The sequence below is a fragment of the Melospiza georgiana genome, chromosome 4 (assembly GCF_028018845.1).
Source record: "Melospiza georgiana isolate bMelGeo1 chromosome 4, bMelGeo1.pri, whole genome shotgun sequence".
Taxonomy (NCBI): domain Eukaryota; kingdom Metazoa; phylum Chordata; class Aves; order Passeriformes; family Passerellidae; genus Melospiza; species Melospiza georgiana.
The window spans coordinates 15,914,886-15,921,633 of NC_080433.1; positions in this window are offsets into that span (position 1 = coordinate 15,914,886).

Here is a 6,748-nt window from a genome sequence, read left to right on the forward strand (position 1 = left end):
TCAGAGTCATTCACAAAGTGAATCTGAGGGTACTAGGATTTGCTTTCTTACGCTCTTTTAGAATTTTGAGACAAAAGGGTAATAATTAGCACAATAGATGAAGTGGTCCTCAAAGGTTTTGTGCTATTGAAGCACATGCTCATACCATTAATCAGATATCAATAAGAATTGAGCTACTGGAAACACTGCTCAGTGTATGAATGGAGCCAAATGTTACAGAAAACCTATCTTACATCTTTGGATAGGATTGGGAGATGTAATAGCAGTCATGAACCTGGTTATTTTATAGCCAATGCATGAGGGTTTCCTCTGCAATATGTTTTTTTTTTCTGGTTATTTAGCCCTTTTTATAGACATCTTATAAAGGATGGGCATTTTGTTCCTTTTTTTAAAGACTGTCATCTCATTTTTTCTGCTCTCTTCAATGTGGTGTGGTATCATTTGACTGATTCATGTGCCTGTAAAATACAGAAATAGGCAAGACTCCTGCCTACACGAACTTAAACAAGGAGTATTAAAGCTATCTTCCTCCTTTATTTCACACCACTATCAAGGTAAAGCTGCTTATATCACTGAAATAATTCCTGTCCTTGGAAAGGAAAGAACGCTGTTCTGGAAAGGTAAGTGGGGTTTTTGTTCCTCTGTGTGAGTGGGGTGGCAGCAGTGTGAACAGAGTTAATAACATGTCAGAGATCACTTTTTATTGTTCCCCTTTCTCCTGCCCACATCCAGGCACCGAGCTCTGTGGTCGCTGGAACCAGAGCGGGATGAGGAGCAGCTGCTGATGCTCTCCAGCCTGGTGTTTCCTCAATGGCCCTTTTTAAGATGCAAAGATATTTTGCTTTGCATTCCACCCATCATGTGCCAAGAGGTGCTGAGAACTATGCTTCTGGAGATTCCTGCTAATACAAACAGGATTAAACTATGGTCACACTGTAGCACTGGTGGGTTAGAGAGGACCTCCACTGCAAACACACAGTGAGAAAGGATTGGTGGCAGGTGCTTATCCTTACAGCCTTAAAGGGCTTCCTTTACAGCAAGAGGAAGAAGGATATCCAGGAAGACAGACTCTTATTCATAGTCTTCCTTTAAGCTACTAAATAAATCAATACTGAGATCATATTTGCTGGACCAAGTGAAAGTGCGTTGTTCTCATCTGCATAGCAAAACTTCCTCTCCATCCTTAAATTGTGAAGCTGCAGTCAAAATCTGTACAGGGAATGGCTGTTGGATGTGCCTGAGTTGTGAACCAGCAGCCATCTGAAAATTTGCTCATCCTTTCATTTTTTCCTATCCTTACATTATACTTGCATAATTCATTGCATTTCATGTCATGTTCTCATTTACTCTGATAAAATATTCCTGTGCTGCAAGTTTCTTGTAATGTAAATTTTAGTGGTATTATTGAAGGTGCTGCTGAGGTAGAGTTAGACTGTGACATCTCAGGGTACCTTAGCACTAGCAGTGACAGAGAAAATAGATAATTTCCTAAGAAAGTAATCCATATTTTATTTGTTTCAGGCTAATTCTCAGCTGAGTCCTTGCCTCAAGCACCTACAGGTATTTCACACTCTTTTCGAAGACAACCTAATAATTTCAGTTTATTTTTCTCCCTGTACAAATATGGTCACAATTCTTATACTTCTTTTCCACATTGGCAGAGTCCATGGTAGTCATCAAGCTTGCCTCATCACTGCATAGAAAAGATGAGTTAATTTTGACCAACCATTGTCCAGGTTGCTTTAAGACTGCCAAAAGAAAAGAAAGAAAAATACTGAACAGAAGGAAATTCTTGGTGGTGATTTCTAAGCTTTTGCTTCTTTGATCACAGAGATGTCTAAACATGCTTAGAATTATCCATTCTCACAACCTGTACCTTCTCTGTTACTAAATGCATTTCTCTATTCATTTTATGAAGTGTAAATTTTTTACCATTTTTTCTTGCCATCCTGCTCTGATTCCCTATGTATGGTAACCACTCACCTGATTTGCTCACACCTCACCTTGTGAAGGAGCTGAACAAGAAGAGGAAGCAGTTGAGTCCTCTGTGCTGCACACGTGGTTTCTGAGCAAGGGAAAGGGCTGTGAACCACCTCTGGAATCAGCCACAACCCTGTTTACCAAATGACTGAGCCAAGCCTTCATGGAAATTCTGAGGTGGCAAAACTGAGCTCCACCTTGTTTCTAGACCATCACCTCTCGTTTCTGTACCTCAGCAGATAGAACCAAAGGCTCTGGCACCCCCAGCCTTCCTTTCATTAACTCACACTATTGCTAAAGCACCTCTGTTTGCTGCCCTATGTCTCTGGATGGAAATGTCCCTTCTCATAACTTGCTCTCTTCTCCCTGCACACATTGCCTTGTGCCCTCATGTTTTACCCTTCCCAAAAAGTGAACGTCTCCTGAACAAAATTTATCCTCAGCACAGCGTGGATTTTATGTACCACCATAAGAGCTCTTCCTCCACCACCTCAGGGGCCAAACATGTAAAACTCTCTGAGCCTTTCCCTTCCATGCCTGCCTCAATTAATCTTCTGTGGTCTCTTTCCAAAGCACGACTATCCAATTTTAACTCTCTTCAGCTCCTTGAGCAGTTTCCAAATGGCTGCTAATCAGGGCATCAGATAATTAAATCATTCTCTCCTGTCTCTTTTTAATAAATTCCCTTGGTGAAACACCAGAGCTGTATTTGCTGTTGCAGCTGCTACATCTGCATCAATAACTTCATATTTGCTGCTATTTCAAGGACTAGACTCTCTCACTTCTGCTTCTATTCCATTAGGTGCCTGTCTGCTTGCTGTCAGAGAAAAATCTTCATCTTGTCACTGAGTCAAAGGATCAGAACACTCCCAGAAGTCCTGAGAGACAAATCTTTCACCAGAGTATTTAACCAAATTGTAGCCATGTGATTTAGTTTTAGGTAGTTCTGTGAGGAACAGGGAGTTGGACCTTGTGATCCTTATGGATACCTTCCAACTTGAGATTCTCCATTTGAAATTTCTCCATTTGAAAGTTTAATTGATATTGGGAAAAGCTGATCAGTTGAAATAGGAATGCCAGGCAGAAATGATAAGTGTAGATGTGAACAGGAAGGGATATCCAGTTCACTTATATGTGTTTATATTAAAAAATAAACACCATCCTCGGTTTGTTCTTAATAAGAGTCCAGAATTTTGAAGTCTAATATAAGAGAAAACAATTCTTCATCAGCCTTAATATCTGGAGCTTTGGGAAACAGTTACTTACAGGGCCCAAGAATGAAGGATGAAGGACAAAAAGCAGTAGCAGATGAGCTTCCCCTCCCATCAGGAGTAACACATAAACACATTTATCCAGGGAGACACTGGAATTAGGTTTGACAGTGTCCAAGCCCCATCCCAACCCCAAATTCCCCTCTCATGAGGCAAAAGGATGGTCAGAATGGAAAGTTTCCTTAATGCTCCATGTCTGCAGCAGAATTGCACCATAGTGATGACATTTTCTGCTCTGATTCTGCCTTTGCTGCATGGGCTCTTTGAAATCATATATAGGACATTATAGATTTTGGTGAATTTATTTATTGCTGTAAGTGATATTTGATATCTGCTGATTTTTTTTTTATTATTTTCTACCATAAAAAGTAAAAAATACACTATTTCAATTTGTACCATGCCGGCTAAAAGTGAAAAGCTGAAAGCGTTCAACCAAAAAATGCGCAACCAAAAAGGATGCAGAACTTCTGTTTTTGCAAGGGTAGAATGTTGTGTCTTTGCTACCTTTTAAGTCCCCATCTAATTTGTGAAGGCATTGCTTTTTGTCTGGTATCTTAGCTGAACTTCCTAGTGTTGATGAAAGACACCTGGATTTACCTGGCCAGCTCAGTTTAATCACAGCCTTGCACTGTAGACTTGCCAGGAAAAAAACTCTCCTGCCCTGTCACGCACCCTACTTTTCTTCCATGTAAATGAGACATGACCTTTGTTAAGAAATACTTTCTATATTGATGTAGCATCCACAAATGGGGCCTTACTCTATCTAGCAAGATGAGGGAAGATTAAACTCTAAAGCCTGCACTGGATTTTTTTTTTTCCAAGGCAGTCAGCTTGGAGGCACTTCAAGGCATGTACAAGATGTCGTTGACAGATAAACACCACTTGCCAGCTTTACCTTCTGCCTTACAACGACCCAGAGGGTGACATTACTGTGTAAGCAACACATGCCCCGTGGTGTCCTGTAGCAGTCAGAGTGTTTCCTTTCTGACAGTAAATCCCAGGGCTCTGGGGCACTCAGCACCAAAGTCAAGAGCTGCTCCCTAGGTCAGGGCAGCAGGAGGAGGAGGAGGAGGAAGGAGAACAGCTTCTTTCTGTCAGAAAATGTTAGGGTGAGGGTTGATAAGAAAGGAAAAGCAATGGGAACTTTGCCACTGCTCTTCATGAGAGGCAGACCTTGTTTCACACTGTTTTTAGGAGGAAATTTAAGAGATGACTGGGGTATTTTCTGGGTCCCCCATGGCAGGAAGGAAATGATGAATCTGACTCCATGATCTTAGAAGGCTAATTTATTATTTTATTATCCATATTATATTAAAGAATACTATACTAAACTATACTAAAGAATAGAGAAAAGATACAGATAGAAGGCTAAAAGATAATAATGAAAACTCATGACTCTTTCCAGAGTCCTGACACAGCTGGACCATGATTGGTCATTAAGTCAAAGCAATTCACATGAAACCAATGAAACAACCACCTGTTGGATAAACAATCTCCAACCTCATTCCAAAGCGGCAAAACACAGGAGAAGCGAATCAGATAATTATTGTTTTCCTTTTGCTCTGAGGCTTCTCAACTTCCCAGGAGAGAAACCCTGGCAAAGGCATTTTTTCAGAAAATATGATGGTGACAGATGACCGTGCAGCCAGGAGAGGAGAGAGACTTTGTAGCCCAGGTTTTTGTTCCTGCTTCCACAGGTGACACTGGGAACAGCTCCTCACCTGAGCTATACCTAGGTAAGCAAGACCCATGCAGGGTTTACATGCTCCAATTTATTGGAATCTGTCTGATTGGGAACGCCTCATGCAGGATATCAAGCAGAGGTTTCTTTGGCCCTGGTTTGAGCTCCTCATTAAGCACGTGAAGTTACCTCAGCAGCTTACAAAGAGCACATGGTTGGGCCCAGAAGATTATGGTGTGTCCAGCACTGGCCAAGGAGGCCTGGGATGAGGTAAACAACCCTCCACCACTGAAAACCAAGGCCTCTGATCTTGGATCCTCACTCAGAATTGCATATAACATTTCACCACTGAAGCTAGTGGATTACTTTAAAATTATTTTTATTACTTGATCTGTCTTATTAGCAGTCTGAAAAATATGAAAAATGTGGTTGTAGAAATTTAGCCCTAAAAAGTCCTGAAATCCATGACTAGCACAGCAATAGCACATATTTTCCTAAATTCTTTTTTCTAGGTCTGTTTCCCTACTGGTTATTTTTAACATGTTCCAGTTCCAATATTCTGCAGGTACCTATTGTACCCAAAGATGCACACCCTCCATGATAGGAAGTTCTTTCACAGGGCCTCCAAATGAAAGTCTTAGAAATGCACTGATATTTAAAACCCCTCAATTTTATTTTATTTATTTTATTTATTCTCCTTTAGAAATTTAAATCTTTCAGAAGCTTTACAAATTCAGTGAGATAGATAGATATTTAAGCTATGCAGAATGAATGATATAAACCCATGTCAAAGTTCATTAACATTCAAAGAAAAAGGTCCAAATCCCACTACAAAGGGGCTGAAAACTTTGTCATTAACTATTTGATAACCTGGAAATATTGTGAAAGTGGCTGTTCTTATTCAGATTGCCACCATCTCAGGTAACCCTTGCATTATAATAATCCTATGAAAGTACTTAACAGAAATACATTCAGTTCCCAGATTTTTAAAAGATCCTAAGCATCTTCCTTAACTGGGAAGTAAAGGAATCTTGGTAGATTTGGGGCTGATATCCCAGTCTTTGAGCCCACAGCTCTCATTCCACCCTCTTTGCTTCCTTTGGGAACTTATGGAGTGTTCACCAGTTCTGCTTTGCACAGTGGAACCTTAATCTTATTTGCTGCCATGATATATTATTCCTATCCACACTGCCTGAAAGATACTGCTGCGCATGAACAGATGGAATAAAAGGTGCCAGGTGCTGGGGCTGGTATTATCTTTTTCTCTATTAAAACACTTGTTCTTTAGCACAAGTGCAGTGTAGTTATAACAGTATAATACCTTTGGCTGATTTGTATGACATATTCATGGTACAGTTTGACATATTCATGGTATAGTTTGACATATTCATGGTTTAATTTCCTGATACACATCACCCAGTGCTGCTGTGGACTGGGATGGGCCCATCTTCCTTTCCCTTCTCTCTTCTTCAGGCAGGAGGCTTTCTGCCCTTTCTTGTGCTGGAGCTGTGCAGGATGAGTCAGTTCTGCTGGCTGGCCCGAGCAGATCCTGCTTTTTTGGAGCAGGAGGCACTTTATTTCTGCTGAAGCAATGTCCTCTGTCAGCCCTGTGATCACTGGACGTGAGGAAAAGGGAGCACATGGCAGGAGAGTGGGACTGTCCCTCCTAGCTGCAGCCTACACACACATAGTGTTAAGTTTGACAGGAAATTATATCCTCGTTGTGTCCAAGCTCCACAGTTTATAAACATCCACTTCCTATTCTGGAAGATAATAGAGATAATGTGTGAATTATTGTATGCTGGTCTCTTAATTC